The sequence below is a fragment of the Tachypleus tridentatus genome, chromosome 13, assembly GCF_004210375.1.
Source record: "Tachypleus tridentatus isolate NWPU-2018 chromosome 13, ASM421037v1, whole genome shotgun sequence".
Classification (NCBI taxonomy): Eukaryota; Metazoa; Arthropoda; class Merostomata; order Xiphosura; family Limulidae; genus Tachypleus; species Tachypleus tridentatus.
Window position 1 is genome coordinate 258,696,342 of NC_134837.1, and position 27,205 is coordinate 258,723,546.

The following is a 27,205-nucleotide window of genomic DNA, read 5'->3' on the forward strand; positions in this document are numbered from 1 at the left end:
TTAACAAAATCATTATTTATTGCAACACAAAAACACTGAAAACTGCTGTCAGTCTTCGCTAAGAGTTAAGCGACCATTAGTTGTAGGGTTTTCCTTCTTGTGAGATGAATTACCTCTATACTAAAATGCTGGACGAACTTCTAAAGGTCTTCTTTCTGCAGAACTGGGATCCAAAGTGACACAAATAAAACGCCCGGGTTTCAAACATCAGCATGCATTCTTTGTCCAGTAAGTGACGTCGTTTCTCGACCTCTGTTTTCTGATAGCGTTGAACAGTTTCAGTTAACTTTCAGTCTGGCCAGCAAGTTATATTACAGTTCTAAACCAGGCTCAAAATACATTGAAATAACCTTGTGGGCGGAAGGCTTCACCTAACAAAAGAAGATAGGGTTAAAGTGACTAGAACAAAATAAGATTCAATATCTTAAGACTACGTTTTGCCGCCATGACAGTTCAGAAACTAAATATTCAATACTTTAAAAAAATAGCATATCTCTGTAGATGGCAGGAAAGCGTAGTATGCCTGCATACTGTGTTAGTATTGAAAGTGTAAGTAGTGTGTGTGTTTTTAACTACATATACCAAACTGCCCTAACACTGCTGAAAATAATTAAATCAAACTTGATGCTTCAATATAACAATACCTAATTTTAATATCAGTTTTAATGCGTGACAACTCTGCTTTAGTGACTAGTCGTTGCCCCCCAGTGGCTCAGCGGTATGTCTGTGGACTTACACGCAAAAATCCGGGTTTCGATACCCGTGGTGGGCAGAGCACAGATAGCCCATTGTTTAGCTTTGTGCTTAATTCCAAACAACAACGACGACTAGTCGTTTCGCTAAGCCTAACCTCGTCTTGAGTTTTTTGGCAAAGGGCAGAAAACAGCGGTTACAGTGATAGTACACAACTGAAGGCCTAATTCCAATAAATTAAAAATCAAGATAAAGAGAAATGTATAACAATACATCAGTCACACTGTACTTCCTGTATCCATTGCCGAAGAGGCTTTCCGCACAATACCAGGGCTCATCAGTTATGGTTTCAGATTGTCAGTTATTCATAACTACGATTATTAATGGTAATTATTACTGTGCATTTTAAAGTTATTACATAAATTATACTGTAGGAACTTTAAAAAGTCTCCTACAGTCGTTGAACATAAGATAAATAAAATAAACTTGAAATTTTGTAAGATCAGAAAAGCTGATAAAAATTACCAAATTCATAATTTAGATGAATTATTTGTCGATTTGTTTGTTTTGTTATTAAGTATAAAGCTTCCAAATGGACTATCTGCGCTCTTCTCTTCCCACCGCAGGTATGAAAACCTTATTTTTAACGTTATAAGCCCTCATACGTACCACTAAACCACGACATATCTCTCGAAAAAGCCACAACAAAACTTTCTACACTTTCAAAATGTGAACAGTTAGTAGGTCATGCTTTATTATTATAATTATTTGTTTACAGCTTCCAGAAGTATAATTTAAAAACTCTTTAAGAAGTTGGGAACTATCCATCCAATGAAACTAAAATGTATTTACTTACACACATCTAATACACCCACTCGTGTGGTACGGCATCACACTATCATATTTTTTCATATAAGAAATTGGTTTCTTTTCGAATAAAGAACGAATTTCAAGCATCGCTTATTACGAATAAGACAACACAACTTAAGAATATATATGTGACTAAGATTGTATACACTTAATACCAAGAGTGTAAGTATAAATAACAGAAAGTGAATTAAGCCTATTAGTTAGTTAGTTATCACCATTAGATTCCATCTAGGAACATAGGGCCGCAATCGCTTGCGGATTCTTCAACAAGTATTTAAGTGAGCAGGTTGTTAGCCCACTGCACCGAGCCGTCCCTAATTTAGCAGTGTAAGACTAGAGGGAAGGCAGCTAGTCATCACCATTCACCGCCAACTCTTGGGCTACTCTTTTACCAACGAATAGTGGAATTGACCATCACATTATAACGCCCCCACGGCTGGGAGGGCGAGCATGTTTGGCGCACGAGTCGCACGCCTTACGCGCTTGGCCATGCCAGGCCAATTAAGCCTATAGTGTGTTTTTATTTATCTATTTCTGACAAAACAAATGTATAATTCATAAACTTGAGATGGTTATTTTCTTAAATAACAAATCAATAAAACAGTATTTTGCATTACAAATGAAATAGCATTTATAGGTACGAGGACATCGTATAATAACACAGGTTCTTTGTTTTTTTATCCTTAAAATCTCGTATGAGATTTTAACATAAGATGACAGTTTTGATCCCAGGATGCCACACTTATATGTTGTTTATTTAGTAAACAGAAGTAAATTCTGCTTATTTGGTCCATTTAAATCCAGGAATTCGGTCTGTACCAGTGACAAGGCGTCTGTATTGTTGAAAGCTATGCCTTTTGTTGGAGTTATCATTTTCACCTTAGTGTTGTTGTTTGGTCAGAGGGCCTTTTTACGCCTTATAGTAGGTGCGGCTTAATCGCTAGAACCTTCTTTAGAGCTTAATAAATTAGTTGAGTAATATAAAATACAGAATAGGCTAGAGTATGTGATGATTGAAGTGTGAATCTCTTACATCACTGTTACCTAAAATGGGAGGAGCTGTCCCCCTATGGCCAGTGAAACTTATTTCGGGAGGGGGGCAAAATGTGTTGAAAACAAAGATACTGGATTCATTGTAATTCTAAATAAACAATAAGTTGATAAAATTACTGGACTGATCATTTAATTAACGAATTAGTTTGTTTGCTATTGTAAGGAAGTTTTTCAGTTAGTTTAATTTGTTAGTCTGTTTGTTATTGTAAGGAAGTTTCTCAGTAAGTTTAATTTGTTAGTCTGTTTGTTATTGTAAGGAAGTTTCTCAGTAAGTTTAATTTGTTAGTCTGTTTGTTATTCTAAGGAAGTTTCTCAGTAAGTTTAATTTGTTAGTCTGTTTGTTATTGTAAGGAAGTTTTTCTGTAAGTTTAATTTGTTAGTCTGCTCGTTATCGTAAGGAAGATTTCAGTAAGTTTTATTTGTTAGTCTGTTTGTTATTGTAAGGAAGTTTTTCAGTAAGTTTTATTTGTTAGTCTGTTTGTTATTGTAAGGAAGTTTCTCAGTAAGTTTAATTTGTTAGTCTGTTTGTTATCGTAAGGAAGTTTTTCAGTAAGTTTAATCTGTTAGTCTGTTTGCTATCGTAAGGAAGTTTTTCAGTAAGTTTAATTTGTTAGTCTGTTTGCTATCGTAAGGAAGTTTTTCAGTAAGTTTAATTTGTTAGTCTGTTTGCTATCGTAAGGAAGTTTTTCAGTAAGTTTAATTTGTTAGTCTGTTTGTTATTGTAAATATGTTTTTCAGTAAATTTTATTTGTTAGTCTGTTTGTTATTCTAAGGAAGTTTTTCAGTAAGTTTTATTTGTTAGTCTGTTTGTTATCGTAAGGAAGTTTTTCAGTAAGTTTAATTTGTTAGTCTGTTTGTTATTGTAAGGAAGTTTCTCAGTAAGTTTAATTTGTTAGTCTGTTTGTTATTGTAAGGAAGTTTTTCACTGAGTTTAATTTCTTGACCACTGCTAACAAACAATACAGATCAGTAAAAGACGTAACGTGCATACGTGAGAAATTAGTAAGTGAAATTGTTAAATTAGCATCTACTATGAACTTGGACCTATCAACGAACATTTGTTATGCTATAACTTAAAGCTACTAATCGAAGAAGTAAAACTTTATGTGAAATACTTCTACCAAGCACCTAAAGAGCTCACTTAACAAGTGAAATTTATTAATCTAGAAGAGATCTATTCTTCAGAAAAATGGAACCTTCAATACTCATTATATTCCTGTCAGTTAGCCTCAGAAAGCTAAGTTGCACAAAGAATTGTTCTAGGTCTAGTTGTATACATTTTCATTGTATTCCTGTCAGTTCCTTTCGTGTTGCACAAAGTACTGTATTAGGCCTACTTGTACATATTTTTTCAACATATCACTAACAGCATTTGATACACTCTTGATGACGAGAAACCCATTTGAAATAAAAATTTATCTCATTAGGATGACCTAGGAAGATCGAAACGTTGTTCTCTGCTTTTCAATAACAGTATTTAATACCCATACCAGCCGTCCTGAGATACACTTGATTCACTCATGACGTTTCTTAATGGCCAGAAACCCACTTGAAATGCAAATGATAAACAGAGAACGTTTCGACCTTCCTAAGTCATCTTCAGGTTAACAAAGAGAGAGTGTTTGAATGTGAACGTTGCCTGACAGATGTCTTAGGGTCGAGAGTATAAACGAGTACGGGATTGTAGAGGGCGTTGCAATTGCTTATTAATAATAATAATCTTTCTCAAATAATCTTTGAATTTCGCACAAAGCTATTCGAGAACTACCTGTTCTAGCCGTCCCTAATTTAGCAGTGTAAGACTAGAGGAAAGGCAGCTAGTCATCACCACCCACCGCCAACTCTTGGGCTACTCTTTTACCAACGAATAGTGGGATTGACCGTCACATTTATAACGCCCCCACGGCTGAAAGGGCGAGCATGTTTGGCGCGACGGGGATGCGAACCCGCGACCCTCAGATTACGAGTCGTACGCCTTAACACGCTTGGCCATGCCGAGCCACTTATCAATAAAAGTGTCAATACCCATATCAGCCGTTCTAAGATACTCATGACGTTTCCTAATATTATTGTATAAAAGTATTCCTGATTAAACCAGCTCTGGTTTATTTTAAAAGAAATAAGTATTTTTTATTATATTATATAGCTAAGGAGATTCCTTTTTTATCGATTTTGTTACACTTATTAAATTTTATTCGTTGGAAAAGTTATAGTCCTGATAAATAAAACTTATTCAGAATTATTTAATGTTGTGCTTTAACACTGTTCATTGGAATGTGATTCTATCTCTTTGCCACCAAACATGCTCGCCCTTTCAGCCGTGTGGCGTTATAATGTTCCGGTCAATCCCACTATTCGTTGGTAAAAGAGTAGCCCAAGAGTTGGCGTTGGGTGGTGATGACTAGCTGCCTTCCCTCTGGTTCTACGCTGCTAAATTAGGGACGGCTAGCGCGGATAGCCCTCGTGTAGCTTTGTGCGAAATTAAAACAAAACAAAACTCTTTGCCACACGTTTATTCCAAGTTCAGGATAAAATGCTTTGTTGTGTGCTGTAAATAATCAACTTGACAATAAAGAAAGAAGTGGAAGAAAAGGGTGGGTGGATGGGTGGTTTTCTTGAAATAACAAGTCATATTTGTTTGATGGGAAAATAATGTCCTAAGTTCATTCTTTATTTTACTTTTGTTTGTGTAATTTTTAGCGTTGCACCTGTGATGAAGTACACGGTGTTTCTAACTGAAGGAGCCTACCCTGAAGTGTGTCAAAAAAACAAACAAACTTCAACAGCAATTTGATGCGCAACAATTTTACCCACACGTGCTAACTACCTAAGAAGGACGTTCCGGACCGTTGATTTCACAGGGATTTCTTTTGTTTTTCGACGTCCTTTGTTATTACGTGACGGAATTGACCAAGTCGCGAGCCACGCACACACAGTTTTGTACGGTCGCAGCAGAGTCAAACCCGAGGAGCTGTATGTTATTGGAATGTTTCATTGAAAAGTGAATATATTGCTCTGCGCATGCTCACATGCCAAGGCAGCATGAAAAGTGCATTTCAGGAATGCTATTTTATTGTCTTCGAAAAAGTACACATTCTTGGAAAAAATGCTAAATGTTGTGAAATTATATCTGAATTTGTCTCTGACATCGTGAGAGAACAATGCATAATATGCAAGAATAATCAAGACTTGTAGAAAACAAACAATGGCGACATTACGGTTGAAAAGCACATTAGCTGTAAGGCGCCCAGTGTAATGTAAGCCAGATTACTCCAGTCATTTCTCTTACTCAGATGTAATTCCATTTTACACGTGAGAACGTTATAATATGTGACGGGTAGTCCCACTGTTCATTGGTAAAGGGTAAACCAAGAGTTCGCGGTGGATTCGCTGTCTTCCCTTTAGTCTATCACTTCAAGATTTTGGTGGCTAACACGGATAGCTTTCGAGCAACTTTGCATAAAATTTCACAAAATAGTTACACCCTTCCCAAAGTGACACAGCCGTATGTCCGTAGACTTACAACACTAGAAACCGGGTTTTAATACCAGTGATGGGCAGACGCAGATAGTCCATTGTGTAGCTTTGTGCTTAACTTCAAACAAATAAACAAAACCACAAAATAACAAAAAAAGCGAGCTACCCAGGAGAGTTATTTGTTAATTTATAAATATCACTAAATTGTCATGGTAATTGAGAAATATACTTGTTTATTTATTATCTACTTTTCCTTTCAGTAAATCATGTGCTTATTTATTAAACCGTTAAAATGAGTTATAGTGGTTTAATGATAAGTCAGATATGCACAGTTCGTTTTGTCTGACCATATGTATCTGTTTTCTTGTTTGTTTTGTTTTTTGAATTTCGCGCAAAGCTACACGAGGGCTATCGTGCGCTAGCAGTCCTTAATTTTGCAGTGTAAGACTAGAGGGAAGGCAGCTAGTCATCACCACCCACCGTCAACTCTTGGGCTCCTTTTTTTACCAACGACTAGTAGGATTGACCGTAACATTATAACGCCCCCACAGCTGAAAGGGCGAGCATGTTTGGTGCGATGGGGATTCGAACCCGCGTCCATCGGATTACAAGTCGAACACCTTAACCCACCTGGCCATGCCGGGCCATGTGTTTTCTACATGTATACATTGACTTCTATATCTCTGTGTAACATGTAAGAGGATTTCTGAATTTTCATTGAATTTTAATAAATCAACGTATATATACATTTTTCAACTAACTTGTCAATTTCTAAATACCTCGATGGGACGGCGATAATTCTACGGACTTACAAAGTTCAAATCTGGGGTTTTGATTCCCAGTAGTGAGAACAGCAGATAGCCCAATAACAAGGCGTTACCCTAATATAAATTGAACCGAAACTAGATGAGATTTTAAACACTAGCGACATTTTTATGAACTAAATGTGCGGTATGTATGAGTTGCACATACAATTTAGCTTAAATTGCAAAGTTTCATCTGGCGCCACGTAGGTAGTGGGTGCCACTAAAGGCCGTAAGTAGTGTTATTCACAACACAGAAATTGAATTTCTATTTCAAGGTGGTGTCGAAGTATAAACAACTTGTGATTCGTTACCGCAAAAACGCACTACGCACTTTGGGTTGTGAGCATGTTTGAAGAGCGATGGTTAGATCAAGTAAAAGTTGGCGGCGGTTACTGTCGATTAGCTGCACTCCATCTATACACAGGAAGGGCCCCGGCATGGCCAAGTGGTTAAGGCACTCGACTCGTAATCCGAGGGTCGTAGGTTCGAATCCCTGTCACACCAAACATGCTCGCCCTTTCAGCCATGGGGTCTTTATAAATGACGGTCAATCCTACTATTCGTTGGTAAAAGAGTAGCCCAAGAGTTGGCGGTGGGTGGTGATGACTAGCTGCCTTCCCTCTAGTCTTACACTGCTAAACTGGGGACGGCTAGAGCAGACAGCCTTCTTGTAGATTTGCGCGAAATTTAAACCAAACCAAACTATACACAGGTAGCCTTTGTTTAGTTCTGTAAAATAATTTAACTTTGCAACTTCAAAGTATGAGTCCAGTAAGACAGGTTTGTAGTTTATCTCCATCGCTAGGTGGCATTTCATAGCTTTATCAAGGCAGGTGTACCACAATTCTACCTTTGTAGCGGTCAAGAAAACACGTGGGTGACCACCATTGAAATATAAGTTATTAAACAGCAAACGTTCCCGTTTTACCGGGCGTAAAACGTAAAATGCTATAAATACAGGCAGGAGTGTCGCCTTGCATTATATTGGGCTGTAATACACCAGTGTTCTTCTGATACAAAGGTATCAGTGCATCAATTTCCTTTATCATTGGCGTCGTGTGTTTTTCTACTGACCTCCAAGCCCACCAATAGCTCTCATTAGCGGCAGCTTCCACTTCACCTCTTCCTTCCAGTTGGCTGAACGGAAAGTCTAAGAGCTTATAACGCTAAAAATCCAGTTTCGATACCCGCGAAGGTCACACCTGAGTTTACTTAATTTCTTACTATGAGATGTGACGGTAGAGAATTAGATGAATAGCTAGCCGTCCCTAATTTAGCAGTGTAAGACTAGAGGGAAGGCAGGTAGTCATCACCACCCACCGCCAACTCTTGGGCTACTCTTTTACCAACGATAAGCGGGATTGACCGTCAATTATAATACTCCTATGGCTGAAAGGTCGAGCATGTTTGGTGTGACAGAGATTCGAACCGTCGACCCTCGGATTATGAGTCGAGTGCCTTAACTTACCGGGCTCGTGACGGTAGAGAGAGAATTAGATGAATAGCTCTACTTTACGTATATTATACGCCGTAAGTGTAACCAAAAACATATTTCGTAGTTAGGATGTCGTACAAGTAGTCAAGGGTTTTTATTTCACAGATATGACTCTCACAGGGTAAAGACACAAGTATTATACACTGCGTTATTGCGAAATCACTACTTAAATTACATAGATGTTTCATTAGAAGAAGGGAAGGGAGCCACGAGAGATTTTGAAATGATTTTCAGCATGTACTCCTGGGAATATCTAGTTTTCAATATGATGTTCAACATGTGCTCCTGAAAATATCTAGTTTTCAACATGATGTTCAGCATGTACATCTGGGAATATCTAGTTTTCAACATGATGTTCAGCACGTGCTCCTGGAAATATCTAGTTTTCAATATGATGTTCAGCATGTACTCCTGGGAATATCTAGTTTTCAATATGATGCTCAGCATGTGCTCCTGGAAATATCTAGTTTTCAATATGATGTTCAGCATGTACTCCTGGGAATATCTAGTTTTCAATATGATGATGGCCCGGCATGGCCAAGCGCGTAAGGCGTGCGACTCGTAATCCGAGGGTCGCGGGTTCGCGCCCGCGTCTCTAAACATGCTCGCTCTCCCAGCCGTGGGGGCGTTATAATGTGACGGGCAATCCCACTTTTCGTTGGTAAAAGAGTAGCCCAAGAGTTGGCGGTGGGTGGTGATGACTACCTGCCTTCCCTCTAGTCTTACACTGCTAAATTAGGGACGGCTAGCACAGATAGCCCTCGAGTAGCTTTGTGCGAAATTCCAAAAAAACAAACAAACAAACAAATCAATATGATGCTCAGCATGTGCTCCTGGGAATATCTAGTTTTCAGTATGATGTTCAGCATGTGCTCCTGGGAATATCTAGTTTTCAGTATGATGTTCAGCATGTGCTCCTGGGAATATCTAGTTTTCAATGTGATGTTCAGCATGTGCTCCTGGGAATATCTAGTTTTCAATGTGATGTTCAGCATGTGCTCCTGGGAATATCTAGTTTTCAATGTGATGTTCAGCATGTGCTCCTGGGAATATCTAGTTTTCAATGTGATGTTCAGCATGTGCTCCTGGGAATATCTAGTTTTCAATGTGATGTTCAGCATGTGCTCCTGAGAATATCTAGTTTTCAATGTGATGTTCAGCATGTGCTTCTGAGAATATCTAGTTTTCAATGTGATGTTCAGCATTGCTCCTGAGAATATCTAGTTTTCAATATTTTATCTGGACATTTATGGTGTCTGTCTTTTAGTGATGCACAGTACTATAATAGTTTATATTTTTAAAATTTAATTCATATTTATTTTGATACGCCTCAATGATTAAAAACAACTAAAAGTTATGTTTTATTTATATCTGACCGTATCTGTTATTAGTAATGACATAAATAAATATCAAGGGGTTTAATTTTGAAAGTAAGGATGTGATGAGCATTTCGGTCAGATGCATTTAAATATATATATTATTCATAAGAAGCAATGTGATTTGTATTTAAAGATATTTATAAGAAACAATACGATTTGAATTTAAAGATATATTATTTGTAAGAAACAATATGTGTATTTAAAGATATATTATTCATAAGAAGCAATATGATTGGTATTTGAAGATATATTATTCATAAGAATAAACATATGTATTTAAAGATATTTATAAGAAACAATACGATTTGAATTTAAAGATATATTATTTGTAAGAAACTATATGTATTTAAAGATATATTATTTATAAGAAACAATATGTACTTAAAGATATATTATTTATAAGAAACATAATGATATGTATTTAAAGATATATTATTTATAAGAAACAATATGTACTTAAAGATATATTATTCATAAGAAGCAATATGTTTTGTATTTGAAGATCTATTATTCATAAGAAGCAATATGATTGGTATTTAAAGATCTATTATTCATAAGAAGCAATATGATTTGTATTTAAAATCATATTACTTATAAGAAGCAATATGATTTGTATTTAAAGATATATTATTCATAAGAAACAATATGATACGTATTTAAAGATATTTTTTATAAGAAACAAGATGATACGTATTTAAAGATATTTTTATAAGAAACAATATGATACGTATTTAAAGATATTTTTTATAAGAAGCAGAATGATTTGACGTATTTTAAAAATGAAACATCATTGCAGACCCTTTACAGCAGCGCCCCCTACAATGTGTGACTTCATAAGCCGATAGAAATGGACTTAACAGGTCTTACAAGTTGCGTAGCGGTGTTCCCATACCCCAACCACACACTTACGTAACACATTCCTGCCCGGTCATATAATGTCCTTCAGAACTGAAACCGTATAAAAAGTGTTTATTTACGTAAAACGTTTTTCCTTTTTTTCTCTCCCATACAAGTGTTCGAATAATATGTTCCGTTCGTTATTTATTTATTAATTTAAATGTCAAATATTGTGCTTAGCTGTTTTTTTTTCTTGCGTAATCTCGACAAAATTGTTTAATTCCCTGTCTTGATGATATCTGTCAACTTTTTTAAGTAAGTATGAAAGTTACTGGTTATTTATTTACGTAAGTGTATTTTTAATTTCAGAAACCGTGAAAATGTAACACTTTAAATTGAGTAAGCTTAAACAAATCAACGTGTGTTTACTTTCTACAGCATCGTGTAATATTACACCAGGGCTACTTTCATACAGCTGTTGTTAATTTTGAACCGAAAAACTACAGTTCATATACTTGCCACCAGGAGAACTTCCTGCGTCATCAGACAGTTTCATTCGCCGGATGTTGAACCCAGATTAAGAAACTAATTAAATGAATACCAAAGTTAAGCCTTACTGAGTTCATAAATAATTTTATTTGGTAGAAGTTCAGATTTGCCATTGGTGAATTTATTGATTAAAGTAATTAGAAAAATTAAACTTATCATAATTAATTGTGTTCCCATAGCATAATTAATTATAAACTCTAGAAAATAACAACACTAACGGTTTATTTTATTCACTCTTTTCCCGTTATAAACACTCCTGAAATTCGAGGTTATTCACAGTTATCATGTCGGGATGCACCTTCGAATAGATGTTTACTAATAGGTCCATGTTATTTAGTTGTTTGTGTATGTTTTAACTTTGAAATATCTTTCTTTCTTCTTTACTTGTCAGTACCAGAAATGAATGGTTATAAACGTTTCCAAGTAACTTTGTCTTGTGCAGATTATAGTTATCCAATTATAACAGAATAATTTGCTTCGATGGGATACGTCAGATTAGCCATAATAATAGCTTACGTAAGTCTCCCCCTCCCGGTGGCTGTTGAGTCACATCGCTAGAAACCGGGTTTCGATATCCGTGGTGGGCAGAGCACAGATAGCCCGTTGTTTAGCTTTGTACTTAATTCAACAACAAACAACCGTAAGTATCCGTCACGGAACCGGAGACAATGATTGATGGATTCTACTGTAAGACACAGTTCAATGTTTGCAGCATGCCAGTAGATTTGTCACTTCCAGGCGGAATGAATAAGGATATCTTTCATATTGTATTTTTAGAAAACCAGCTGGAAGGTACTTTAAGAGTCAGTGATAGTGTTTTTTTCCCAATATTCTGTCAGCCATATTCCTTTTATAGTTGTAAACGCAGATAGACAACACTAATCTATGTACTGCGAACGTTCGTCTGTCTCGCGTTTACGGCGGTCGCTTTCCGCGCTGCGTTTAAAAAGCTGCGCACGTAGGCAAAGCTCAACATTCACTTTTGAAATTTAGGGAGAACAAGCATGAATAATGTTGGTATCAAATGTTATTTTACATTAAAGTTTAGGAATTAATTACGCTATCATTCACATTTTGAAATATTACGTAAGATAAATAATATAAATGTTGATTTACCATATGTTACTGTTAAGTGGCTCTTAACATGACTGAAATCAGTAACACTTTTTTTTTTTACAGTGGTCAGTACAAGTAGTTAAGAACTTTGGCTTTGACTAAAATCAAGAGTACAACACAATTAACCTTTTAGCATCTATGAAATGATTTAAATCGATATAGTAACATTTTCGTTACTTTTGCTTGCGGTGCACATTATAGATAAACTCCCGCAGAATATGATAAGGATTTAAACAAATTGTTTGTTTGTTTTTGAATTTCGCACAAAGCTACTCGAGGGCTATCTGTGCTAGTCGTCCCTAATTTAGCAGTGTAAGACTAGAGGGAAGGCAGCTAGTCATCACCATCCACCGCTAACTCTTGGGCTATTCTTTTACCAACGAATATGAAATTAGCTGTCACATTATAACGCCCCCACGGCTGAAAGGACGAGCATGTTTGGCGCGACGGGGATGCGAACCCGCGACCCTCAGATTACGAGTCGCACGCCTTAACACGCTTGGCCATGCCGGGCTTAAACAAACTGTCATTGTCTTTTGTTGAACTACATTAAAAACACACACAAACGGACTTAAAAGCTAACTTCAATCGTAGTAGTAAATGTGTCTATCATTTGCATACATTGCCTTTTTAACTGTTGAATTTCACGCAAGGCTACTCGAGGGTTACCTTCTTTAGCCATCTCTAATTTTCAAGTGACAAACTAAAGGGAAGACAGCTAGTCAACAACGTCCATCACTATCAATGAAGTGATGGACTGACAGTTACAATATAACACCCCAAGGTCTAAAGGGCGAACTTGTTAAACGATAGATTTGATCCCGTGATCGGTAGATAACGAGTCGAGTGCCTAAATCATCAGACCATGTGCAACTTACTTTTCTTATTGACTGTATTATTTCGCTCTCTTGTTTCTGATTTCCAAATTTACGACAGACTTCGCACAAGATAGTATTTTGTGGATATATATGTTAATTTCATGTGATTTTTGTGAGCTACTTGTATTTTTATTTTTAATAATATAATTAATTACTATAACCTGTATTTTCCTTCTTTTTTATTTCTGTTCGTAATCCAACATTACACACGTTTTCTTCTGATAAAATAGCCATTGTTCTCTGAACATTTCCTACAGTACACTTGTCACGTACACCTCGAATCTGTGCAAAGAGGTTTTCTCTGAAAATATTCAGACTGTGACGTTCCATCAGCAATTGAATTATCGTACGTGAGAATTGTCACGATCTAGTAGATGACGTCTTAATAAATGTACGAAATTTACGTGCTAGTGACTTCCCTTTTCTATAAAACCCCTAGCGGCTGAGCAATAAGTCTAAAGGCTTATAATGCTAAAAATAGGGTATCAATACCAATAGCACTATTCGTCCATTGTGTAACTTCATGGTTATCGACAAACGTACCCTATGAACCAACTTCTACGGTATAATGAGATAAAAGAAGAGTGTGTTATAAGAGTAACAATCAAGTTCCGCTGTTCGATAAGTAATGAGCTGGTGATAGTACTGACCACGTGTCTCTCTCTCCACTATTGGCTCGGAAATTAGGGATAGTCTCTGTATGTGAAAACCCGCATGAACCAGTGTTGAGAGTGAATCATTTGAAAAACTAGAGGGAAGCCAGATAGTCATCACCACCCACCGCCAATTGTTGGACTACTCTTTTTACCAACGAATAGTGGGGTTTACTTTAACATTACAATGCATTTGCGGCTGAAAGATCTATGAATAGAAATATCGATGTACAAAGATCTAATGTTTTTAAGTGCCTCCAGCAGCTGAGTCCACTCTGCATATTTGTGCATAAAACAAACAAATAAAACAGTTCTCAATATATATTTCTCTCTTTATAGCCTGATCTAAGTAATATATATTACTTTTTATAGTTCCAAACTTCTTGAGTACAGTTTAGGTTATTTTATTAAATTCGTTTCTTTGTTGTTGTTTTTTTTTTTTTAGTTAAGCACAAAGCTACACAATGGGCTATCTGTGCACTGCCCACCGCGGGTATCGAAAACCGGTTTCCAGTGTTACAAGTCCGCAGACACAGCACTGTGCCAATGGGGGGCTCATTAATGACAGACGTGTTTTTCTAAGATATCTGATAAAGTTTTTTTTCATTTTCTTTCTTTTAAAAGTTTAAGTGTGTGTGAATAAATCGGTATCACTTATATATATTTATCCACGTATGTAGCAACATGTATATATATTCATATTTGCATAAGTAATGGCCGAGTATCATCTGTGGTTTATATTCTTTTGATGAAATGTTCAACTAAAAATTACTTTAAATTGAGTTGCGCAGCATGCAGTACGAAACGTCCGTCCCCATAACCAAACTTAAGGCGGGAGTAATCACGTGAAAACTGCTTTGCATACTTTAAATACACAGTTTCAAACCTGGCTCTTACCGTCAAGTTCAAAGCTGCTTCCACCAATAGCAAATTACTAATGAAATTGGAGTCGAATGTCTTATCCTGTATGAAATTAAGAGACACAATATATACACGATCCCAGGGGTTGATGAAAAACAAAACAATCATGTCTTCGTTTTCCTGCCGAGTACACAATATTAGAACGTGAAGCGTGAGTCATACTTACAGTTGGTTTATTAAATCCTGTACCTGGCACTCTTTTCTTACTTGTAACCTTGTTTTGACCTTGGACTTCGATGAACAATGATTTTCGACATTCGGTTTCTAAACAAGTAATGTTCCTGTACTTTTCCTCCTATCGACTTAATGAATACCAAACACGTTTAATGTGTAGTTGTTATCTGGAGTGAATGATAGATTCTATTGAAAACATTTCACTTTAGAATGACAAGGATGGAAAATTAGATTGTGAAATAAAAATAGGCTTAGGTTATTAAATTATTTGTATACAATTTTGCTTCACGGAAATATATATTTTTAGCTCTGGCATAACAGCTCATAAAATAGTTACAGAATTTATTTCCAAGTACTAAGTTTTAGCTCATAGCTCCATCATCTCTTAACCGATTTGAGATCTTATTACAGTTGTGGACTGTATTTGATCACGTCCAAGGTTTGTTAGATTATATTACACTAAATCCTGCCAAAAATAATTTTAAATGCCGTGGCTATTGAGGATTTCTTCTTGTTTGTCCTAAACCGGGTTTTTCTACTTTCTACCTAACAAAATATTGAACTATGGGCTTCCTTAATCTAGTTAGACAAGTTACTTTGTATATCTTATACAATGTAGGGTTTGAACATAGGGTGATAAGACAAGAAACTAAATTTCACTATAAATATTAGATCTGAAAATATAAATACTGGTGTCTTCACTGTAAATATTGGATCTGAAAGTATAAATACTGGTGTCTTCACTGTAAATATGCTGAAATATTACTGATGTCTGAAATATAAAGTAAAATACTGGTGTCTTCACTGTAAATATTGGATCTGAAAGTATAAATACTGGTGTCTTCACTGTAAATATTAGATCTGAAAGTATAAATACTGGTGTCTTCACTGTAAATAATAGATATGAAAGTATAAATACTGGTGTCTTCACTGTAAATAATAGATATGAAAGTATAAATACTGGTGTCTTCACTGTAAATAATAGATATGAAAGTATAAATACTGGTGTCTTCACTGTAAATATTGGATCTGAAAGTATGAAAGTATAAATACTGGTGTCTACATTGCAAATATTAGATATGAAAGTATAAATACTGGTGTCTTCACTGTAAATATTGGATCTGAAAATATAAATACTGGTGTCTTCACTGTAAATATTGGATCTGAAAGTATAAATACTGGTGTCTTCACTGTAAATATTGGATCTGAAAATATAAATACTGGTGTCTTCACTGTAAATATTGGATCTGAAAGTATAAATACTGGTGTCTTCACTGTAAATATTGGATCTGAAAGTATAAATACTGGTGTCTTCACTGTAAATATTGGATCTGAAAGTATAAATACTGGTGTCTTCACTGTAAATATTGGATCTGAAAGTATAAATACTGGTGTCTTCACTGTAAATATTGGATCTGAAAGTATAAATACTGGTGTCTTCACTGTAAATATTATATTCAAAAGTATAAATACTGGTGTATTCTGTGTAAACATATAAGTTCTGAAAGCTTAGAAACTGGTGTGTTTAGTGTCAATAGAAGACTGGTGTGTTTAAAACTTGTGTATTTACCATAGTCATCCTAAACTGAAAGAAATAACAATTAACTAGAAACATGTTTGTATCTACATGTGGTTATGTAGAGATATAAACATAAAACTTCAATGTATATTTAATATCTGTCATATGGAATTTTTACTTTTTTGAAAGAAGTGACAGTAGTTTTTCTTCACTGTTTACTTGAGATCATGTGTGAATTAAACCAATATTTAAATGATGTATAATTATGGAAGAATGGAGGGAAACAAGTGTAAAATCTATAACATGTGCACATATATACTGTCCAGTGGAGACAGTCTTTATAAAGTATGAACATATATACTGTCCAAAAAGACAGTCTTTATAAAGTATGAACATATATACTGTCCAATAAAGGCAGTCTTTATAAAGTATGAACATATATACTGTCCAAAAAGACAGTCTTTATAAAGTATGAACATATATACTGTCCAATAAAGGCAGTCTTTATAAAGTATGAACATATATACTGTCCAATAAAGGCAGTCTTTATAAAGTATGAACATATATACTGTCCAATAAAGGCAGTCTTTATAAAGTATGAACATATATACTGTATATACTGTCCAATAAAGGCAGTCTTTATAAAGTATGAACATATATACTGTCCAAAAAGACAGTCTTTATAAAGTATGAACATATATACTGTCCAATAAAGGCAGTCTGTATAAAGTATGAACGTATATACTGTCCAATAAAGGCAGTCTTTATAAAGTATGAACATATATACTGTCCAGTGGAGACAGTCTTTATAAAGTATGAACATATATACTGTCCAATAAAGGCAGTCTTTATAAAGTATGAACATATATACTGTCCAATAAAGGCAGTCTTTATAAAGTATGAACATATATACTGTCCAAAAAGACAGTCTTTATAAAGTATGAACATATATACTGTCCAATAAAGGCAGTCTGTATAAAGTATGAACATATATACTGTCCAATAAAGGCAGTCTGTATAAAGTATGAACATATATACTGTCCAATAAAGGCAGTCTGTATAAAGTATGAACATATATACTGTCCAATAAAGGCAGTCTGTATAAAGTATGAACTTATATACTGTCCAATAAAGGCAGTCTTTATAAAGTATGAACATATATACTGTCCAATAAAGGCAGTCTGTATAAAGTATGAACATATATGGTATCCAATAAAGGCAGTCTGTATAAAGTATGAACATATATGGTATCCAATAGAGACAGTCAGACGTGGTTTTTTGATAGACCTAATGCTACTAAATGGAACACGAATTAAATCTTCAACTTGATTTTATTACGAGCATTGTAAAGCTTGTTTCAGCATTATGCTGTTTAAGTAGACAATGTCTACTTGTCTGTCTGTGTTAGCGATTCATAGTTTGAACTGACAGACCAGGGTTAAAGCAGCCGGCAAACAACTCTTAGGTTCCTGTGTTTGTCATTAACCACAAAGCTAAACAGTGGACTATCTATGCTGCGTCCATCACGGGTATCGAAACCCAGTTTTTAGCGTTAGAAACCTTCAGTCACTGGAGAACACTATAATTAAACAATGATATTTGAACGCCACTTGTATAAGGCACACAACACAAATCTTGAACCACGACCAGTCCTATTGGACTTTAAAAAGTGAACAAATCCTTTGGCTTCTGCTAGTTATACCTGAATCCTTGGGTCTCTGTCTTAGTAGCCTAGCATGGCCAGGTGGTTAAGGCACTCGACTCGTAATCCGAGGGTCGCGGGTTCGAATCCCTGTCACACGAAACATGCTCGCCCTTTTAGCCGTTGGGGCGTTATAATGTTACGGTCAATCTCACGATTCGTTGGTAAAAGAGTAACCTAAGAGTTGGCGGTGGGTGGTGATGACTGGCTACCTTCCCTCTAGTCTTACACTGCTGAATTAGGGACGGCTAGCGCATACAGCTCTCGTGTAGCTTTGCGTGAAATTCGAAAACAAACAATCTGACTTAGTCGTTTAGTCCACGTGTACATAAGTTACCGTTCAGGTTAGAAAAGACAGTTTGCGTTTTCTTAAATTACGAGAAATAAAAACAACTGACGAATTTATTTTGGTAAAACACGTGTCTGTAAAATTACAGATCAACGACAGTTTATTGTGAGTTACTTGATAAGTTGTTGTATTACCTTTCTTATTTTTGACGTGCATCAACAACTGTTTTAGCATTTGTGGATAATCGTTATGTTTTGGAACGCGTTTTTTTTTTTGAGTTCCACCATGGAAGAGTGGTAAGATTACAAACCTACAACGCTGACATCATCCTTGGTTAAGCGAACACAAGCAGATAGACCAATATGGCTTTGCTCTAAAAAAGACCAACAAATAAATAGTCTGTCTGAGTGTTTTATGGACTACTCTGTGAAAAAATACTTGTCTCAAATATTAAAAGCACTACATAAAATCCGTTTAAAAATGTGAGCATTTTATGTCATAAAACTTCAACCGACACGTCATAATTGAATCACCCATAAAGTGTACTGTCATTCAAAAAATTCAAATAATATAAGCCCCCCCTTCTCAAGTGTCAGAGTTTGTGGACTCACACCTCTAGAAACCGGGTTTCGATACATGTGGTGGGCAAAGCACAGATAGCTCATTGTGTAGTTTTGTGTATAATCTCAAACAAATAAAAATAACACAAATAATTAATATATATTTTTTAAAAAATGTATACTACTTACTGTAACCAATACACACATATATATATATTTACTACGGTGAAAATTCGGGGTTATATCCCTGTTGTTTGCTCAGCGCAGATAGCTCTTTGTGTAGTCTGTGGAGGGGATGGAATTACTTGAACTCTATGTGTCTGGAGTATTATATAAACTCTACTTATTTGGAATTGAACCTTCAGGAACCAACCTGTGCCAATTTGAAATGAGTTACGATATTCTGCTTATATGGAGAGGCTCTCGAACAATGTGCTTATTTATTACGTGTAGATCCTCAGTGATAAGTGTTATAAAAAAAACAACATAAACAAAAATAAAACCTATTTACCTTTCCTAACGCATTAGACACTTCGAAAACGTTACTTATTTATCTCTTGTGCAACCAATGAGTAATGATGGGTCAAGACGTTGTCCAGTTCTAGCTGAGGACCGGAAAGACCCGGATGTTTTAACCCCTACCATGCTTACCTTACGCATTAGACACTTCGAAAACACTACTTATTTATCTCTTGTGCAACCAATCAGCATTGATGGGTCAAAAAGTTGTACAGTTCTAGCTGAGGACCGGAAACACCCGGATGTTTTAACCCCTACTATGCACGCTTGTATGGCGCCAGTCAGCTCTAATCGAGACTGTTTTTTGTTAGTGTTCGTCACCCGACCGGTTCAGAGATTATTTTGAACAAACACAATATGCAACAGACCTAGTTTTAACATTTTTATTGACATCGTGATAAAAAAGTGTACAAAAATGGAGTTATTATATCTTTTTAGGGACAACTTTGTCACATCTGGTGTGATTGTTAGCGCCACGCCCTCCGTACTTGGACGAGAAGTCCTGTTTTTATTTTTCTTATAGAATTTTGCTTAGATGTTCGACCATGACACACTTCTTCTAGGAATAACGACTTGAGTAATCCAATAAATAGAAGTTCGTGAAGCTCTGACATCTCTGAACGAGCGATTAGTAAGAAATATACGTGACCTGGAATGGGCAAACACATTTATCGTAAAACAATGGGATAAAGGGCAGGCAGCTTTCAAATCAATATTCTATGTTTGTAATAATGTATAATATTTTATATTGACTTTAGGTTAAAGGGTCCGGCAAGGCCAGGTGATTAAGGCACTCGGCCCGTAATCTGAGTGTCGCGGATTCGAATCCCCGTCACACCAAAGATGCTCGCCCTTTCAGCCGTGTGGGCGTTATAATGTTACGGTAAATCCAACTATTCATTGGTAAAAGAGTAAACCAAGAGTTAGCGGTGGGTGCTGATGACTAGCTGTTTTCCATCTAGCCTTACACCGCAAAATTAGGGACGGCTAGCGCAGATAGCCCTTGTATAGCTTTGCTCGAAATTCAAACAAACAGGTTAAAGTTACCTCACTGCGTCCAGTTATAACGGTTTAAGTGTTTGGTGTGTTTGTTTTTCGTATAGCAAAGCCACATCGGGCCATCTGCTGATTCTACCGAGAGTAATCGAACCCCCGATTTTAGCGTTGTAAATCCGTAGACTTACCGCTGTACCAGAGGGGGACCGGTTTGAGTGTAATATTACTATTAACTCTTAACCACTATGGTTAGTTGTGGTATTTTCGTTGTAAATAGTAAGAGGATTTATTTTTTGAAAGGATCATCGGTAAGTTTACGAACATACAGCGTTAAGAGTCGGGGTTTGATTACCCGCGGTAGACACAGCAAATAGCCAAATGTGGCTTTCATCTCAAACAAACAGTTTTTTTTTAAGTAGATAAAAATAGGAAACAAATACTGTGTTATTATCAAAACCTCAAGTGAATAGTGATAAAAACGTTTGGGTGGCGTAGATCTCGTCTTTTTAGTTGAGGTGAACACAGCTCTCTGAATGTTGAGCATGGTTGGCCCTCTGTCGAAACTGTGTGATACCATAAAATGTTATCCGACACTCTAATCTGTGGGTGCGTTATTAGAGTGACAGTCTATCCCTTGCTATAGATGTTATGTGGTAGGGTGCTGCTCATTGGCTGCTTTCCCCAAGGTCAGTGATTCAAAATTAGAGACGGCATTAGATAGGCGTAGTAGCTTTACCATAAATACAATATAATCTCCAGTTAGGCCCGGCATGGCCAGATGGTTGAGACACCCGAATCCTTGTTACGCGGTGGGGGCGTTATAAAATTATGGTCAATCCCATTATTCGTTGGTAAAAAAAAAATAGCCAAAGAGTTGACAGTGGGTGGTAATGACTAGTTGCCTTCCCTCTAGTCTTACACTGCTAAATTAATGACGGCTAGCGCAGATAGCCTTCGTGTAGCTTTGCGCGAAATTCAAACCAAACCAAACCAATACTCTGCAGTTGCCACCCCATATGATCTTTTTATATATGACTAAGAAAGATGAGCCAAGAAAGAAATGAATTTAACAAAGAAACAAATGTATAAGGTATAATACCTAGGCTAGCGAAGTATAATGTTTGAAAGCTAACAATAATTTCTCCGAAACATGCCCGAAGGCTATCTCGAAAAGGTACCTTGTTTTAACAACTTGCAACATCATGCAGTAATGTGTTGTCTGCCAGTTAGTCACCATGCACTAAATTGGCATCATTGAAAGGACGTTTAATGTTGGAATTTGTACTGTCGTGACGTAAGTAAAACGTGCGCATGTCATGAATCACGAGAAGAGTTATGCACTTTGTTGATTACAACACAGCATGATGCATATATTTCAAAATAAATAAATAAAATTATATGTTACTCTTAACGTCTGCTTTATTTACTCTTGAAACAGAACGCTTTCGGGGATTCTGCACAAGTACAAGTGTGTGTGTAGGTGCTACACGTATTGTGTTTTCTTGGCATTTAACCAGTTTTTTAACGTTTTAAACAATGTATACAAAGTGGGACAAACGTTACTATACAATTGGTTTGTTTTTTAATTTCGTGCAATGCTAAACGGGGGCTATCTGTGCTAGCCGTCTCTAATTTAGCAGTGTAAGACTAGAGGGAAGGCAGCTAGTCATCACCACCCACCGCCAACTCTTGGGCTACTTTTTTTACCAACGACTAGTGGGATTGACCGACACATTATAACCCCCTTACGGTTGAAAGGGCGAGCATGTTTGGTGCGACGGGGATTCGAACCCGCGACCCTAAGATTACGAGTCGAGTGCCTTAACCCACCTGGCCATGCCAGGCCATACTATACAGTTAGTACTAAGGTAAATATTGCAAAGACAAATTAAACCAATTTAAATATTATTTCATAAGAGTAATAAATATAAATTAAACTATGTTATTAATAAAACAACTATATAATAATCTTTGCCCTACCCTGTACACAAGACATTCTTGCGTATTTTTTTGAAGGTTTAGACGGTGCGAATAAACATTCTCATGTTTTGTTGTTTATTTTTTAGACGGCAAGTGTGAACATTCGCGTGTATTTTTTCTTACATTTTAGACAAGTATGAACATTTTCATGTATTTTTGTACAAGTTTTAGATGGTATGTATAAAGATTCTTGTTTATCTGTCCTAATACTTTAGCCTCCCAGTGGCTTTTTTTTTTTTTGCTTGAATTTCGCGCAAAGCTACACGAGGGCTATCTGCGCTAGCCGTCCCTAATTTAGCAGTGTAGGACTAGAGGGAAGGTAGCTAGTTATCGCCATCCACCGCCAACCTTTGGGCTACTCCTTTACCAACGAATAGTGGGATTGACCGTATTATTCTAACGCCCCACGGCTGAAATGGCGAGCATATTTGGTGTGACAGGGATTCGAACCCGCGATCCTCAAATTACGGGTCAAGTACTTTATCCACCTGGCTATGTCGGGCCCCTCCCAGTTCTGCATGAAAAATAAACTGAGATGTATGAAGTGAAAAATTTATTGAAACAAGACCCTATCAAAAAATGTGCAAGTCAAAATCTATAACTCATACTAGATCACTAAATATCGAGAACCTGCAGAAAATATAAACCATGCTCTGCCCATCACGTGTATTGAAATCCGGTTTCTAGAAATATAAATTTACAGACATGCCGGGGCGCCACTGGGAGCGGCCCGGCATGGCCAGGTGGATAAGGTACTCGACTCGTGATCTGAGAGTCGCAGGTTCGAATCCCTGTCACACCAAATATGCTCGCCATTTCAGCCGTGGGGGCGTTATAATATGACGGTCAATCCCACTATTCGTTGGTAAAAGAGTAGCCCAAAGGTTGGCGGTGGGTGGTGATGACTAGCTGTACTCCCACTAGTCTTACACTGCTAAATTAGGGACGGCTAGCACAGATAGCCCTCGAGTAGCTTTGTGCGAAATTTCAAAAAACAAACAAAGAAACTTAATAACAAACAACAACAGAAGCACCTAGTACTTTAACACCATGGTTTATGTTTTCTGCAGGTTCTCGATATTTAGTGAACTGATATGAGTTCTGTATTTTGACTTGCACATTTTTTTCATAACTAACGTCATTGGTCTTGTTTCAATAAATATTTCACTTCCTACATCTCAGTTTGTTTTTCTTGCAGCACTCGTGAAAAGTGTGAATTTTCTCTGTCGGTTCGTGAAGGTATTTTGTTTTCGTCAGCCTCACCCGTGTATCTCTTTCTTCAAACAATGTTCTCATTGGATAAAAGTAGCCTTCGTTTACCCCTTTAGACTTTCTTTTTTTTTCCTTAACCAGGTGTTCGTCACCACCTTTCGTCGGTAGATGTCATGTTGTTTTACACCTCTATTCAGGCAGATTTATAAAATCACCGAAAATGTGGGGAGTAGTAAATCAAAATTAATTAAATATTATCTATGATTATCATAGTAACTATATGTTGCTAGTATGGTTAAGAGCCCTATTCTTAGGTATGTTCTCAGAACAAGCTGTATATTAGTGAAAAGAATTACATTTTAATGAAGTTTAATAGTTAAGTAAAATCATAAGGAAGGACTGCGTTAAAATCAACAACTCTGAGTCTCTGTCTAACTATATAATTTATTTTATCTCAACAGTAAGCTGAAATAAAACCTAATTTAACAAAAACCCTGCATCAACTGAACATATCCCAGAGTACAAGCTACAATGTGGTATTATAAAATGTACCCTAGGTTTTAGAGGTGACTGTGGAAGTAGGACCAACCTAGCTGTGGGGATACACTGTCTATGAGTCTTAACTTCCATTTGCCAGTCTCACATAAGAAATAAAGAATAGCAATAGATATAGAGTTAGAAATTGCTATTCTTTATTTTTTATGTGAGACTGGCGAATGGAAGTTGAGACTGATAGACGATGTATCACCGCCGCTATGTGGGTTCTAATTCCTCAGTCACCTCCAAAACCTAGGGTACATTTTATAATCTCACATTGTAGCTTTTACTCTGGGATTTGTTCAGTTGATGCAGCGTGTTTTATTTCGGCTTGTTTTTTAAGTTAAAATAAAATTATATATATATATATTTATATAAGAAAACTTAAAACAGTTACGTGCATTACTAACTGCTTAAAATGCTTTATATATGTTGGTGTAACCAGGTAATATAAATAACAGTGGTTGTATATGTTAGCTAAAAAAACATGTTTGTAATAACATATTTATAAGCTTACTTCTTTGGGTAGTTTGTGAACGACTTCTTCATGTTAATTATATGTTAGTATTGAGCGTATCACTGCAGGTGCAGAAGTGGCGCCACGGGGTTAAATGATGTATAGCTAAAGGACACAACGTATCGAAGTTGGACAAAAGTCCCCCGCTGCTACAGCGCTACGGATTTACAACACTAAGATCAGGGGGTTCGATTCCCCTAGGTGAACTTAGCACATAGCTCGATGTAGCTTTGCTATAAGAAAACACACACATACTCGTGAGTAAAAAAAACCTCGCGCTGCAGTGTATAGAGCAGAAACTGTCCTTAAAATTATACTCAGTTCTTATTCACAAAGCGAATGCTTATCAGGAAATGAAACTTTTCGACCCAAAAAAGCCATTGTTGTGAAACCGGACGTATCTTTTGGGCCATTGGAAACACAATATATAAAAATCTAGCCACAACTTTTGAAATCAGTTATTATTTTTGAGAAAGATGAACAAGAAATTTGATTAACACGAACAACATTCGGCCAACATATTTCTCAATTTCTTTGGTGGAACTTCAAGGTGTTTTTGTTGTTTTTTGCTTCTGGTCTGGTTACGGAGTAATATTGGAATACGACGTTTACGTACAGTGGAAAGTTTTATCAAAATGTACAATCGAAGTTGCATCATAACGGTCAAGTTAGTGATCGAAATAATCGATGAAAGAAAACTGAAACAATCAGGTTTTTAATTAAGCTCAGAGGTTATAATGAATCTTAGAATTCAAGACAAATTCGATTTGTCCAGTTGTTCCTGTTTATTAAACAAAAAACAAACTCTACCATACGAAAAATAAAACCCTCAAGGAATTAATCAATTTGTTGGTATTTTTTATTGCTACAAATGTTTAAACCTTTAGTTTAAAATTTGAGGGCCTATTTTAACTTAGTTGTTTTATGGGGTCTCGGTAAGTTTCACAATCATTTTGTGAAGATCCCATCTAGTTTCTAAATCGTGATATGAGACTTGCGCTTAATTTGTGTAACGCAGCAACCATCAATTTTTGACTTTTCTTTTTTTCGTGGATAAATTTAGAATAACCACGAAAACTGCATTTAACGACCCCTTCTCAAATAATTTGTTGATTGTTCTCATGATTGGTTTTATTCAAGAATTATGTAAAAATATTTTAATACAGTCTAATACATACCTGTTTGGCTTGTGTACTCGCAATGATCGTCCGTACGTCTGTGATATATTATTCGCTAAGTGTTAATTTAAAAATATATAAAACTGGTGAGGTGAACTACGTATCGGATCCCACGACAACAACCATTTCAACAACATCTTAAATATCAAACCAACCTCAACCGCCTTCCGTAGACATTGTGACTGTGACTATTATCACAAGTTCTGTTGTTTCTGAGAAACATGTAAGTTGGTATCTAAAACATTCAAAAACGTGTACTCCAGAAATAGACGAAACGACTAATTGTATGCACGCGGAATGTTATTCAAACAGGTTTACGTTACAAATTGTCCAAGCGAATACACGGGTCAATACACTCTAGACTAGGCTGACGTACAACACATTAAAGTGTTGTTTTTGTGCCGGAGCTGACGACGAATCGCTGACCATTAAAAACGTAGAAAGATTCAAGTGTAATCGTGTTATATATTTATAAATTGATTAGTTCAATACAACTACACTGATATAGCATGAACTCAGGTAATGGCTACAAACCTGTGTATTTCTACCTAAAAAAAGAAGTATTTTTAGAAAAGGTAAGTCTTTTTCATTAATATATAACTAGGGTGTGGCCCGGTTGCCGGACTGTGAATCTCAGTGTTCATGGCTCTGTGCTGTTACCACAAAAACGTACTCCGCACTTTGGTTTGGTTTGTTTTTTTTTAATTTCGCACAAAGCTACTCGAGGGCTATCCGTGCTAGCCGTCCCTAATTTAACAGTGTAGGACTAGAGGGAAGGCAGCTAATCATCACCATCCACCGCCAACTCTTGGGCTACTCTTTTACCAACGAAAAGTGGGATTGCCCGTAACATTATAACGCCCCCACGGCTGGGAGGGTGAGCATGTTTGGCGCGACGCGGGCGCGAACTCGCGACCCTCGGATTACGAGTCGCGCGCCTTACGCGATTGGCCATGCCGGGCCGCCGCACTTTGGACTCGACGATACGTTATACAAGTGACTGTAAGATCCCAATATTCTGTCAAAGCAGTTCAAGAGTTGACGACAGGTGGTGTTTTTTCTCTGCCTTTCCTTCTGGTCTAGTGTATGAATCTCAAATTAAACATGGTTACTTTACGTAACCGTTGTTTAGATATATGCTCAAAAGTCCGAAATAACAAAAATGTATTCGTTGGTCGTATCATGATGTAAATTGAAATACATAATTTAGCGAGCTATTTACATAGTTTACTAGTTTCGTTATTAAGTTGGAGAGGAATGAAAAATCTAAGTAGAAACCGTATTATTTATATGAA

The 27,205-nt window shown here is 36.4% G+C and overlaps 1 protein-coding gene and 1 long non-coding RNA gene across 3 annotated transcripts in view; one reads left to right on the top strand and one right to left on the bottom strand.

Annotated features, from left to right (window-relative positions):
* Positions 1 to 26,354, bottom strand: LOC143236713 (uncharacterized). The gene is made up of 3 exons (XR_013019721.1): positions 25,911 to 26,354; positions 19,483 to 20,139; positions 1 to 371 (listed from the first exon to the last, which is right to left on the bottom strand). It is a non-coding gene; the product is annotated as an uncharacterized LOC143236713 (long non-coding RNA).
* The window catches only part of LOC143236712 (semaphorin 5c-like), a 164,880-nt gene that overhangs the window by 52,735 nt on the left and 84,940 nt on the right, over positions 1 to 27,205 (top strand). Inside the window, exon 1 of one of the 2 annotated variants that reach the window (XM_076475143.1) lies at positions 10,692 to 10,925. The exons of the other annotated variant lie outside the window; for it this stretch is intronic. The gene's annotated coding sequence lies outside the window, so the exon portion shown is untranslated. Of the gene's footprint in view, positions 1 to 10,691; positions 10,926 to 27,205 lie in introns of those variants that run through there. 2 annotated transcript variants of the gene reach the window in all.